The following is a 14,800-nucleotide window of genomic DNA, read 5'->3' on the forward strand; positions in this document are numbered from 1 at the left end:
TAAATAGGTATCTTATTGATGATTACTATATTGTTTATGTTGATGAGATAATAAATCTGTCAAGTAGATTAACCACCTCCTACCATATGTGTTCTACCTTTATTTTCTTTTTATTAAAATATAATTCATACATCATAAAATTCACTGTTTTAAAGTGTGCAATTCAGTGGTTTTTAGTATATTCACAAAGGAGTGCAACCATCAGCACTGTTTAATCCCAGAACGTGTTGATTGCTCCAAAAGAAACCTGTACTTCTAGAAGTCACTCTCATTCCACTCTCCTTCCTCCAGCCCTGACAATGACTAAGCCAGCTTCCGTGTCCATGGAGTTGCCTGTTCTAGACATTTCATATAAACAGAATCATGCAATTTGTTGTCTTTCGTGTCTGTCTACTGTCTCAGCATTTTTTAAGGTCCCTTCATATTGTAGCATGTATCAGTGTGTTACTCCTTTTTATATGTGAATGTTCCATTGCGTGCATGTACCACATTTGGTTTATCCATTCATCTGTTGATAGACATTTGGTTTATTCCCACTTTTTGGCTATCATGAATAATGCTGCTATGAATATTTATGCATAAGTTTTTCTCTGGCCATATGTTTTCAGTTCTCTTGGGTTTATACCCAAGGCATGGAATTGCCGAGATCATATGGAAATTCTCTGTTTAGCTTTTTGAAGAACTGCCAGACTGTTTTCCAAAGAGGTTACACCAGCTTATGCTCCCACTGATTTCTTCCCATCTTTGCCAACACCTGGCAGTTGTCCATATTTCTTAGTATAGCCATCCTAGTGGGCCTACCTTTATTTTTAATTTGAATGGCAAAACTTTATTTAAGGAACTTGGTGTGGTGGCTCATGACTGATATCTCAGCGACTGGCAGACTGAGGTGGGAGGATACTAGGCAACATAGCAATACACTGTCTCTACAAATTTTTTTTTTAAACACCATGTGTGGTGGCTTATGCCTGTAATATCAGTGCTTTGGGAGGCCAAGGCAAGGGAATCACTTTAAGCCGTGAGTTTGAGACCAGATTGGGCAACAAAGAGAGATCTCTTCTCTACAAAAAATAAAAGGATTAGCCTAGTGTGATGGTATGTGCTATAGTCCCAGCTGCTCAGGAGGCTGAAGCAGGAGGATTGCTTGAGCCAAGGAGTTCCAGGCTATAGTGAGCTATGATTATACCACTGTACTCCAGCCTGCGTGACAGAGCAAGACCCTGTCTCAAAAATAAATAAATAAATAAAAACTTTTTTAAAAAAGTTACTTACAGGCAGTAGTGTGGAGGTGAGCATGTGACTCCTGATTTGGAAGGCTGGCTGCTTTGTCTGTTTCTCTGGAGGACCTGTGCTATTCTCTGTTTCTTCTTTTCCCCCTTTTCCTTTGTGAGTTTTTGGTTTGCACCAAACAGTCTGGCGCTTGCCCTTAGAGGCTGGCAGAAGTCATTTTCAGGGACCCCAGTTGTCATCTGGGGTCCGGCAAGTTAACACTTCCTTCTACATCTTCCTGACTCTGTCACTCTGCCTTGTGCAGCCTTTAGTGAGGCATTAAATGAAGGTGTTTTGACTCTTCCTTGCGTTTTTCTCTGAGTCAATAAGGAATGTATCCCCCTTTCTTCTTCCTCACCCTTCTCCCAATTATATGGTTTACTATTGACTTTTTCCCCCTCCTCCTAGGCATAAATAGTACTTGTAACTCAGTTCCAGCGTCTTAATGTTACAGAGCTGGGAGCCAGTTGAATTTAAATTTTTTTTCACTCCCTCCACTCCCCCAGTCTGTCTGTTTAAAAAGCTCGAGTCATCCATGATTGATGGAGGACATTAGGGAGAGAAGTTAGCACCATTTGATTTATTTTGTTTACTTTGAAAATAGTTTCCTCTCTTGTCAAACGGATTAATGTTGAGGAACAAATTGTATGGCGGGGTGCAGAGGAAGGTAAGGGAAAGCCAGAGTTCAGAGTCTCTTCTGGGTGAAGAGGCCCTGCCATCACCAGCCCTCCATTGAGCCTGGTGCCCTGCATGCAGGGAGAGCTGCTGTGCACGGGCCCTGCCTTGTGGAGAGTGCTTCCTGTCAGGAGGTGGTGGGGCTGGGCACAAAAACTGCTTCCATTACAGTGGGCTCACCTCAGGTCCAGCGTGTGCTATTTCCTCATAGCTCAGTGTGGGGTTTTTTTAGCATTTAAACACCAAATGCTATCATATGATACTTATTATATCTTGTTAATGATGTCTTTCCCTTTAGATGGCAAGCTCCAAGATGACATGGACAGTTTGTTTCTTTCTTGCTCATGGCAGAATCCCCAGTGTCTAGCTCTGTGCCTGTGACTAGTAGATGCTCAATAAATATTTCCTGAGTGAATGAAGAAAGGAATAAATGTCGTGAAGGTAAAATAAAGTGCTCAGCGGGGCCTCTAATGTAATGGGAGAGGAGGGGTTGTGTGTGTACAAGGTGACCTCTGAAGAAGTGCAAGATTAGCAGGAGTTACCTGGGTGAAGGTTGTTGGGAAGGGAATTCTAGGAAGAATGGAAATGCAGAGAATAATGAATGAAGTCACAAAATGATGCTCTGATATTTAGGACCTAAGAAGCTGGAGCTCCAGGGAGTTCTGGGTGCTTGGTGGGCCTCTCTATTGTGTGTGTGTGTGTGTCTGTGTGTGTGTGTGTGTGTCTGTGTGTGTGTGTGTCTGTGTGTGTGTGTTTGTGTGTGTGTTTGTGTGTTTTAATTTAACTCATTGGGATTTTGTGCAGGAAAACAAACCAGGCTGTACCATAACCTTATGAGCTTATAAGACAAAAGTGAATTCTGGAATTTGGGTGCTAGAGTCTTCAACCCAAAATCAGAGGACTGCTGGACAGCTACTGAAGCTGGACTCTAGATAGCCATTTGAGTGGCCAACTTTCTGCAGGTGAGCTTGTGAGCCAGCGTGCAGAGGGCAGCTCTCCTCAGCTCCCAACTAAGCCCAGGTGTCAGAGACCCTGCTCCTGTCTAACTTGGTCCGGTCTAAATAATCCCTTCACTGTGATTCCAGGGCTTGCTCTTACTCAGGCAGAAATGAGGCAAGGCTGCTTTACGGCTGATGCAGCGCGGGGGTTGAATTCTTTGTCAATGTCCTGCAGCCCTCCTTGTCTCATCCGCCCTTCCTGGTGGGTTATGAATGTAGACAGCTGGCTTTGCTTCTCAGAGGAGGCCCCCAAGGCCGACACTGGCTCCTCCTGGTGTTTGAGGGCTGTTGGCTGTCACCTCCTGTTGCCATCTTCAACACTTGGCTTCACATTTGCCGGTCCTCTGTGCCTTTCCCAATTTGTCATTATTATTTTAGTGATAATGGAGAGGCCACTGGGAGTAGAGCAGCAGGCACCAGCTTTTCTAGCTGATTAAATGCCTAAAGAACTAAAAGAGCTGTGGCTTGCCCTCTACTTCCCCGTAGCTTGTGACATGTCATCTTGTCTTTGGTTCCCTCTCTGCTCTTGTGGTTCATGGTAGCCAGAATCCATCTTGCTTGCATTACATGGCCACTTGTTCTAATTCGGACACCAGTGTAAACATTTTCAAAACAGACAGTCAAAAGTATATGATATCTTGAACTTGTGTTGGCTTATGGTGATGTTAACCCTTTCTGTCATCAACAGAATAGGTTTTAAAAGCACCCATGACTAGAATGATGGTGAGATGTGGGCAAGAAAGAGGGAGTGGCTGGGCATGGTGGCTCATGCCTGTAATCCTAGCACTTTGGGAGGCCGAGGAGGGCGGATCACAAGGTCAGGAGATCGAGACAATCCTGGCCAACACGGTGAAACCCTGTCTCTACTAAAAATACAAAAATTAGCTAGGCATGGTGGCGTGCACCTGTAGTCCCAGCTACTCTGGACGCTGAGACAGGAGAATTGCTTGAAGCCAGGAGGCAGAGGTTGCTGTGAGCCGAGATCACACAGCTGCACTCCAGCCTGGTGACAAAGCGAGAGTCCGTCTCAAAAAAAAAAAAAAAAAGAGAGAGAGAGAGAGAGAAAGGGAAGAAAGGGAGGATGCTCTGCTTGAGATACGGCAAGTTTTTGGTGATGAACGTTAATATTCAGTTTTTTTACCTCACACAGAATCCAATAACACACATTTAAATTTGCCTAGTGGAAAATCACTGCTCTGGCCAGGATGGGGTTTATAGCCAACATGTCACATGGGCACAGGGGAGTGGCCACCCTCCAGTAGTGTGTTTCCCCCTTTCCCTGGCAGGGAAGCTGATTTACAGGGTGCTTTCTGATTTACTCCGAGGTGGGCTGTTGTGTCCTCTGCTGCAGCATGAGGCTGATGGTCCTGTAGCAAAAATGGGAAGCTCTGAAATCTCGCTGCTTTCCTTACTCACACTCTGCTTTTTTGTAAAGCCTCCTCACTCATTCAAAATTTGGTTATGTTCCCCTAGTGCATCTGAATAATTGAAGTTTTACTGTAGTTGCCATAATTCACAGTTTTACAGCAATTGAGAAGGAAAAACATTTTGAAGTTGTGCCTTTCTTTTTATATGGCATGGTCCAGATGACAAAGCTAAGATAGCAGTAAATATTAATTATGGCATAGGACAGATGCATGGTATCTGGGGAGGTTGAGGAATGGCCAGGCAGATTGCAACAGTCAGTATGGGCAAGGGGGACATTCAGGTATTTATTTCACAACAACAGGAATAAAAACATTGACATGCAGGCAGAACTGAGAAGAACTTTCTAACTAGCTTTTGATGCCTGTGGATGAGAGAAAAGTCCCCTTGGAAAAGCATGAAACTTCTTCTTAAAGAATTGGAGATAAAAGAGATTGCAGCAAAGCGCCCCCCCACCCCGACCCCACAGCATACCTCAGGCAGGGGAACTCTTGTTTTACCTAGATAAAGTTGTGTACAGTGCCACCATTGATAGAGGGAATGCAGAAAGCAATGGAATGATGTAGTTCTTGGTTCTTACATCGGCAGTGGGACAAGGATGGCCTGAGTCACAGTGGAGGCCTAGGAAGAACAGAGGCAGCAGGAGAGATCTGGATCTGGATACAGGAATGATAGGGCAACCTAGCTACCCCAGCTCTCAGCCTGGAAGTTGGGCTGGTGTGACTTCAGAGCCATCTGCACTATGGAGGCAGACAGAGATGTAGAGGACGGGACCACATAAACTGGCCTGCTGTGTTCAGGGGCCCAGGACCCCAGGGTGGCATGGCAGATGCGAGCACAGCAGATGCACTTGGCTGCTGCAGCTGGTGCCAGCTGGCACATCAGGGATGCTGAAGGCTCCGACGTACAATGTAGACAGCTGAAGGTTCGTCTTTTGGGAGTAGGCCCTGGTGATAGAAAGGGAAACACTGTAGGCTGTCCTTTCAGGGAGCTCAGAACTGGGGAAAAGGATATACACAATACAAGGTCAGAGCTTAATAAAGATCCATTTGCCGATAGTAATGGGCTGCACTGAGATTTAAAATTTAACCTGCCAGGACAGTGCCTTGTCCCTGTCTGTGTTCCTGAACTGGCTCGGTGTCTCTGCAGCCGCTGAGCTCAACAAGCTCAGAAGCATCCTTCCTGGACCTCACAATACACCCATTTGGGTATTCTTGTCATTCAGAACTAAGTCATCTCCTCCGTGGTTGCCCTTGATTTTTGAAATGGGCAGAAGCTTAATTTGATGAGGTTTTTCATTTTCAGGTTTTATTTTGAAGACATGCCACAAGCTAGTGACTCCAAACCTTTAGATGTGATGGAACCTCTTTAAGATACTGCCTGACCCACAGAATTCTGTGTATATGTGCACTTTGCGGGGAACCTGAAACTCTGCTGGAAGCCTCAAGGGATCAGTGAGACAGGCAGGGGAGAGGGAAGCACGGAAGCACAGAGGCAACATGAAGGTGAGTCATGAAGTTTGCAAAACTTGTCTTTCTGATCAGAAGTACGCTCATGACAAACATAGTCTTGGAAGGAGAAGCAGTTTTCCTTCTTTCTCAGGCCTAATCCCAGTGTTCACATGGGCAATGGAACAAGGGGTGGATCAGGGAGGGAGGAACCTCCATGCCACAGACAGGCAATGTGGGAGCAGGCCCAGCAGCCTCAGCAGCACCCCTCCCTCCCATACGGTCCATGGACAGTCATTGTCCGATGGTCAGGGGACTTGCAGTGAATGCACTGAGGGTGGGTGCTTGGACACTCCTGAGTGAGGAAGGGCGTGACTGACCAGGAGCTGAGCAGAATGGCTGGTTCTCCCATGAGTCCGGTCAGGGTGGGCACTGCATGGTCACGTGTGCCTGCACTCTAGGAGGGCCTGTGCTCCTTCTCAAGGACTTCACTGCAGTCCCCAGACTCAACACCCAGGTAGCCTCCAACCCCGAGTACAGGGCAGCAAGTTTAGACAACATCACCCATAGGTGCCAGGCAAGCCAGTTATTGCCCACTTTAGGGTAGGATGGTATACTTAGAAGACAAGGTTACTCCGGGCAACTATTTTGTTCTCTTTTAAACATTAACTTTAAAAAATTATTCAAGTCATATATGTGATGTTTAAAAAATAAGAAAATATTGCTATGAAAATAAAAATCTTCCACAGTGTCACTTCTCTGAACATTTTGGGATTTAACTGGACTTCTTTGTACTTATGGATATACAGTTAATAACAATGTGATGATACTGGTCCATACCATTTCACCCCGCAGCACATTCTAGATTTTTTGTAACTCACATCCCCTTCTTGTGGGATGGTACCCCATGCCCCAGTAGATGGATGTGTCATCATCCCCTGTGTCTGGACTGTTACATTGTTGTCAGCCTTTCACCTTTTCAAATGCACTGTAATGAACCTCATTGAAGGTAAATTTCACTTCCAGAGATTTAAGGAAATAAAGACAAGTGAAAAAAAAAACAAAAAAGGATACATTTTTAAGTATTTGAATACATCTTACCAGATTACCTGCAAAAGTTTTTGACAATCCCTCCACCTGCAGCAGATGTCTTAAGTAAGAGTGTGACTGAGGGCTTCAGAGGAAGATGCCTGGGATCTTGCCTTCTAGGACATAAGTTCATATGTTTTCTAAGAGATTGCAGCCTTCCTGTCCTCTTTCTGGCACAAACAAAAACAAAAAACCACAGCAATAAAACCAACTGAAAATTGGATATTTAATTAAAACAAGTTTTTCTTTTCTTTGTTGGGGATGAAGACCTGTTTTATCCAGTGTTAACATCTTCACTAGAAGAGGAGAGGTTGTAATTAGATTTTCACAGTGGTGTCAGTTTAGCATCTCTGATCTTGAAAATGCTGTTTTCAAAAGAGAATGGGGTAGAGTTGGCCAGGCCCAGCAGGTGAGAGTAGGCCCTCCCATGTATGCCTTCAAGGGCTTCTTCCTCAGAGAGCCTGCCCTGTCCACAAAACTGAACCAGTACCATCGCAGTCACTCTAGGTTAGACTTCTGTTTAATTGTCCCATTAGTGCTTCCCAGTCAGCAGATTTGACTCATACATTGAAAAGATAAATTCAGATTAGACAGAGGCTCTAGTGCCTTCACCTAGAACCTTCCCTGATGCAGAGTAATCAACCAATACATTGTTGAAAGAGTAAATGAATATCTACTTATTCAGATATATTTTTGGTCTTTGTTGACTTTCTTTGCTATGGTTGATGCAGGGATGGAGTAGGCTCCTTTTCTAAAGTAGGTGTGAAGGCAGTCTGACCTAGAAATTTCCAACATGGAAAATTATCTTTCCTTTTAAAACATTTATGCCTGGGTTCTGCCCTCTGGGTGCAAAATTCTTGAGGTACTCTTGTATCTGGTCTTTCCTCAATCTCAGCATCTCAGAAGTCAGATGCAATCTTGGGCAGCACGGTGAATAAATGACTCTGCAAGTTGGGCTTTGGACCTGTCTGCAGGGCAGCAGCACTCGGGAGAACGAGCACACAGTGCTGTTGTGATAAGACTGTCTCCTAGGAGGAAAGCCTCCAAGTGCTGACTGTTTTTTAGCTGCAAGGGTATACTTAAAGTGTTAATGATGAAGTGTTTTGTGCTGTGACTGCTGTCATGCTCTGTAGTCATGAACAGAGACCTTCACAGGTGTGAGGAGAGACCTGACAAAAGGTCCCGCTTGTTTTCACCAGGTGCTTAGACACTCCAAGGAGCCCGGTTAATCTTGTAGGGGTCAAACTTCAAGGGCAGAGGACTAATTGCTCTCTCTTACCTGGTGGGATCAGATGATAAAACCAAATTGCAGTGGAGATGGATGGAAGATGTGGGAATACCTCAACATCATGATGGAGAGTTGCATGTTGGTCACATGGAGGCAAATAGATTTTTAATAAGGAAAAATAATTACCAGTGAGTGAAGTATCTGACTTTCCTGAAGAGTTAAGTCACCTGAGACCAGAATGAGAAACAGCTGGCAAACATTTTAATCAAGGGAAGACAGCCACTCTGCCCTCCAAAGAAGGAACTCTTTAATCAAGCCCTGTTGCCTTGTTTATCAGGGGAAATAAGAAATGATTTGGCCACTGAGAGTAACTGCAGCAGCTTTGGAGAAGCCCAGCCATGTGTGAAGAGACTGGTGCACCTGAGAATCGAGGCAGAAGCCTGGGAACGTTTTAGGACCAGATGCCACCCAAACCACAGGGTGCGGTGATGATAAAGACTGCAGGGGCCTGGGGTGAGTCAGTGGTCTGGGGGTGGTAGGGGTTTGCGCCCCAAGAGGCAGGAGCTGGAGGCCCTTTGGTGGAGGGCCAACCCCAGGCAGAGCCTGTAATGACTGCAGACTTCCCATAAACCTGCAAGTGGGCATCATAGGTAGCTGATTAAGGGCTTTGTCCAGATGGCCACCAAGGCTCCATTTTTGGGTCTTTCCCTGGCTCCAGAAACCTTTTCACTACAGAGCTGCGCTGGTAAATGCCCTTCTTAAGCACACACAACATGAATGCAAGTGTCTTGTTAAGGCAGTGGAAATTATCATAATTTGTTTTCTCATTTGTTTTCTCCTTCTTATTTCTGGCCTTGTAACAAGGGACCTAGCTCAATCAAGGTTCAGCAACTGAAGGAATGAGAGGTGTGGTGTGGCCTGGAGGAACTACCTGCAGAGGGGTAAATGGCAGACTGACTTCATCTGGGTGTTTCCCACACCCAAGAAACCCTTTCACCAAAGCCTGCTCATTTCCTTCAGGATCTTCCTTGCTCTGATAATCTCTCCATTCTTCCCTCCTTTCTAAAGCCAGTACTTTATTCATTCATTCATTCATTCAAGGTGTATTTTCCTGTTGAGTAATTTTCATCCATGCATTGTCCATCTTCCCACCCATCCCACAAGCATTAGAGGAAAGCTATTGGGATCGCACCTTGAATAAAACATTGAATTTGTTTCTTCCCTCAAGGAGCTCAACTTTATTTGATTGAATACATTCTCATTTAAAACCTCTACTATTCCTAGAAAATGCATTAAAGATGTGATTGAAGAGATAATCACATCACCTTACTTAGTTATTGAATAAGCTTTTTTTCCTGGTCCTGAACGCATGAATGATGATGGCTTCCTGAAGACGATTCTCTTGGCTGTAAACAGTGCTTCAGTACTCAGGAAGAAGTCTCAGTGCTTAAAGGTGGGAGCTGCCACCACGTAGGTAACACCTGCTGTTTTTGTTCCTGCATAGCCTTGGCTTGGGAAGGATGATGGTCTGTGAAGGCGACATTAGAATGTCTGCAGAAAACCCCTACATGAGGGAAAAATCAACACGGTCCAATCCTGAACTAGTTTAGGCCTGTGTTGGTGCTGGTGAAAGGATGTCACTACTGAGCACACCCCTGTCTCCAGAAACATCCAGTTATGACCCCTCTCAGTCTCCACCTACAAGATGCAGACTTCTGACCTGGTCTGTGTCCCCTCCATGCTGATGGTTCATGCAGGTGGCTGTGGCTCAAGAACTAGCCAACCACAGGGGACAGCAGATGCACAAGCTTGTAAGAGTAGAAACGAAAAGAAATTTCTTCACTCAGTTTGAAAAAGTGAATACTTGAGCCCTGAGCGTCTTTGCAGTGGCGCCAGCTCAAATCAGATCAGGCACTTTCTGTGGGAGGCCAAACCCCTGTTTGCCATCTTGCTTTCCACTTCCATATGGAAGTAACACATGCTAGAGTAGAGGGCTTGGGGACAGGGGACTTGCTACATTTGTTCTGACACCAATGTGATATAATCACCCATCTCATCTGAGACTCAGTCATATTTTATGTGAAAGATAAGTTTTTTCTCTTTATAAAATGTAATTATACATAAATAGTTCATGTCATCTGCTTTTGAAATTTTAGCAGCAGGACTTAATGCTCTAGTTACCATGGTAACAGGCAAAGTTGGTGATACTGAATATTATATTAAATTCCTCTCTCTTTGTGTGTATATGTGTGTGTGTGTTAATGGCTGTGTTACATATAGGGGCGAGTTTTTTTTCCAGACCACAGTGTCAGAAAAGTCATAACGTGAGACTGTCACCAATGTTTCAAGTGAACACATCGGAAAAGTTGAGCCCAGCACAGGTGCCCTTTATTTTTTGCACCCATCCCTCCCTGCCAGCTTTATTAAGATGTAATTGACAAATAAAATTATATATCTTTACAGTGTATATTGTGAAAAGATTTCATTAGCTTATTTTTTGCAGTGAGAATAGTTAAGATCTATTCTCTTAGCAATTTTCAAGTGTACACTATTATTGTACATTTGGTGCAACAGATCTGCAGACCTTACTCATCCTGTCTACCAAACTGTGTTCACTTTGACCAACATCTCATTTTGCTCCCAAATCCCCAGTACCTGGCAGACACCATTCTTTGCTTCTGTGAGTTTGAAATTTTATTTTATTTCATTTTAAAATTTTTAATTTTTGACACTGGTGGTATATGTGCTTGTTTGTTACGAGGGTATTGCCTGCATAGTGGTAGAAATTGGGCTTCTAGTGTTTCCATCACCTAAATATTGAACATTGTATCCAACAGGTAATTTTTTATCCCTTAGTCCCCTTCAGCCCTCTTCCCTTTTAAGGGTTCTTAGTGTCTGTTATCTCCATCTCTATGTCCGTATGTATACCCATTGTTTTGGTCTCACTCAACAAGTTAGAACATGAGATATTTGATTTTCTACTTCTGAGTTAGTTCTCTTAGGATAATGGCTCCCAGCTTCATACATGTTGCTGCAAAGGACATAGTTTTGTTCTTCTTTATGGCTGCATAGTATTCTGTGGTGTGTATATATCACATTTTATTTATCCAATTAACCGTTGGTGGGCACTTAGGTTGGTTCCATGACTTTGCTATTGTGAACTGTGCTGTGATAAGCATATAAATGCAGGTATCTTTTTAATATAATGATTTTTTCCCCCTTTGTGCAGATACCCAGTAGTGAGATTGCTGGATCAAATGGTAGTTATAGTTTTAGTTCTTTGAGATGTCTGGATACTGTTTTCCATAGAGGTTGGACTCATTTACATTTCCACCAACGATTTATAAACATTTCCTTTTCTTCACGTCTATGCCAACATCTGTAATTTTTTGACTTTTTAGTAATGGCCAATCAAACTGATGTAAGATGGTATCTCACTGCGGCTTTTATTTGCATTTCTCTGATGATTAGTGATATTGAGCATTTTATCATGTATTTGTTGTCTGCTTATATTTCTTTTGAGAAATGTCTGTTGATGTTTTTGCCTGTTATTTTCTTGTTGAATTGTTTGCATTACTTGTGGATTCTGGATATTAGTCTTTTGTCAGAGTCATGATTTGCAGATATTTTCTCCCATTCTGTAGGTCTGTTTATTCTATGATTATTTCTTTTGCTATGAAGAAGCTTTTTATGTTAATTAAGTCCCTCAAATTTCTGTTTTTGTTGCATTTGCTTTTGGGGTCTTCATAAATTCTTTGCCTACATTGATGTCCTATTTCCTAGGTTTCTTCTAGGAATTGTATAGTTTCAGGTCTTATGTTTCTGTCTTTAATCTGTCTTGAGTTAACTTTTGTATATGCTAAGATGGGGTCCAGTGTCAGTTTTCTGCATATGGCTACCCAGTACTCAGTTTTTCCCAGCACCATGTATTGAATAGAGTGTCCTTTCCCCATTGTTTTTTTCTTTTTTTTTTTTTTCTTGGTTGACTTTTTAGAGGATCAGTTCATTGTAGGTGTGTGACTTTATTTCTGGGTTTTCTATTCGGTTTCATTGATCTATGTGTCTATTTTTTACCAGTACGATGCTATTCTAGTTACTATAGTTTTGTATAATTTGAAGTCAGGCAATGTGATGCCTCCAGATTGATTTTTCTTTTTTTAAATGTTGTCTGTGATTTCTTTCATCAGTATTTTGTAGTTCTTCTTATAGAGATCTTTTACCTTCTTGGTTAAATGTATTCTTAAATAAATTTTTGTGGCTCTTGTAAATGAGATTAGTTATTAATTTGGTTTTCATTTTCAGTGTTTGGTGTATAGAAATGCTATTGATGTTTGTATATTGATTTTGTATCCTGTAGTTGCTTATCAAGTCTAGGACTCTTCTTCTGAAGTCTTTACGGTTTTCTAGGTATCAGATCATGTAATCAGTAAACAGAGATAATTTGGCTTTTTTTTTTTTCTAATTCGGATGCTTTTAATTTCTTTCTTGTATTGCTCAAGACTTCCAAATACTATGCTTAGTAGTGGTAGTCAAAATGGACTTCTTTGTCTTGTTCCAGTTCATAGGGAAAATGCTTTCAACTGTCCCTCTTCATCATGTTATTGGCTGTTTGTTTGCCATAGATGTCTCGAATTATTTTGAGGTATGTTTGTCCATGCCTCCTTTGTTGAGGATGTTTATCATGAAGGAATGTTGGATTTTAACAAATGCTTTTTCTCAATCTATTGAGATGATCATAAGATTTTTGTTGTTAGTCGTCTTTATGTGGTGAATTACGTTTATTGATTTATGTATGTTGAAGTATCCTTGCATCCCTCAAATAAAGCCCATTTGATTGTGATGAATTATCTTTTTGATGTGCTGTTTGATTTGGTTTGCTAGTATTTTGTTGAGAATTTTTGCATCTATGTTCATCAGGGATATTGGCCTGTAGTTTTCTCTTTTTTGTTGTGTCCTTGCTTGATTTTGATGTCAGGGTGAAACTGGATTTGGAGAATGAGTTAGAGAAGACTTTCTCCTCATTTTTTTTTTCAAATAGTTTCAGTAAGATTGGTACCAGCTCTTCTTATATGTCTGGTAAAATTAGGCTGTAGAGCCATCTGGTCCTGGGCTTTTGTTGCTGTTGTTGGATGACTTTTTATTACTGATTCAATTTCATTACTCATTGTTGGTCTGTTTGCCATTTCAGTTTCTTCCTGGTTCAATCTTGAGAAGTTCTATGCTTTCAGGAATTTATTCATTTCCTCTAGGTTTTCTAGTTTGTGTGCATAGAGGTGTTCATAGTAGTCTCTGATGATCTTTTCTGTGGTATCAGTTACATCACCTTTACCATTTGTGGTTGTTCTTATTTTGATCTTGTTTCTTTCTTGGTTAGTGCAGCTAGTGGTCTTTCAATTTTGTGTGTCCTTTCAAATAACCAATTTTATGTTTTATTGATCTTTCATATTACTTTTTATTGGTCTCAATCTCATTTAGTTATGCTCTGATTTTTGTTTTTATTTTTTTCTTCTAGCTTTGGGTTTAGTTCTTGTTTTTCTAGTTCCTTGAGGTGTGATGTTATATTGTTAATTTAAGATATTTTTAACTATTTTATGTAGGCATTTAATGCTATACTCTTTCCTTTTAGCACTTCTTTTGCGGTATCCCAGAAGTTTTGGCATGTTGTGTCTTAATTTTCATTCATTTCAAAGGCTTTTAAAAAAATGTCTGCCTTAATTTCTTTGTTTACCCAAAAGCCATACACAAGCAAGTTGTTTGGCTGCCATGTATGTGTGTAGTTTTGAGAGTTCCTCTTGGTATTGATTTCTAAGTTTATATCACTGTAGTCCATGAAATACTTGATATGATTTTGGGTTTTTGTTGTTGTTGTTGTTGAGATCTTGCTTAATGACCAAGCCTATGGTCAGTTTTGGAGAATAGTCCATGCATAGATGAGAAGAATGCATATTTGTTGGGTAAAATGTTATATAAATGTTTATTAAGTCTGTTTGTTTTATAGTCCAGTGTAAGTAGTTTCTTTGTTGATTTTCTGCCTCAATGATACGTCTAGTGATGTCAGTGGGGTGTTTAAGTCCTCTAATATTATTGTTGTGGTATCAGTGTGTTTTCTTAGGTTTAGTACTATTTTATGAATCTGGATTATCTGGTTTTGGGTGAATACATCTTTCGGATAGTTAAATCTTCTTCTTGTATTGAACACTCTATATTATATGATGTTCTTCTTTGTCTTTTTATTGTTGTTGGTTTAAAATCTGTTTTATCTGATATGAGAATACCCACTCCTGGTCTTACATTCTCCATTTGCATGATCTTTTTTCCCACCCTTTTACTTTGAGTCTATATGTGTCTTTAACCAGTAGGTAGGTCTTTTTTAGATACCAGATAGTTGTATCTTTTTTTTTTTTTTTTTTTTTTTTTAATGACCCGGTTTGCCACTCTGTATCTTTTAAGTGTACCATTTAGGCCATTTACATTGAAAGTTAATATTGCTATCTGAGGTCTTGTTCTTGTCATTGTATTATTAACTAGTTGTTTTGGAGTTTCAATTGTGTAATTGACTTATAGGATCTGTGAGTTTGTACTTTTGTATCTTTTGCTGATGGTGAGTATAGTACTTTCATTTCCATATTTAGAACTCCTTTGAACATTTCTTGTAGGATCTGTCTAGT

General features: G+C 41.4%; 1 long non-coding RNA gene across 1 annotated transcript; it reads left to right on the plus strand.

Annotated features, from left to right (window-relative positions):
- The first annotated feature begins 2,257 nt into the window (after nucleotides 1-2,257).
- Nucleotides 2,258-8,638, plus strand: LOC105714524 (uncharacterized). Its single transcript, XR_001106833.2, has 4 exons — nucleotides 2,258-2,385; nucleotides 2,749-2,906; nucleotides 5,673-5,872; nucleotides 8,470-8,638. It is a non-coding gene; the product is annotated as an uncharacterized LOC105714524 (long non-coding RNA).
- The last annotated feature ends 6,162 nt before the right edge of the window (nucleotides 8,639-14,800 follow it).

This window comes from Aotus nancymaae, unplaced genomic scaffold (assembly GCF_030222135.1).
Source record: "Aotus nancymaae isolate 86718 unplaced genomic scaffold, 86718_ANA_hifiasm-v0.15.2.pri h1tg000028l, whole genome shotgun sequence".
In the NCBI taxonomy this organism is placed as follows: Eukaryota; Metazoa; Chordata; class Mammalia; order Primates; family Aotidae; genus Aotus; species Aotus nancymaae.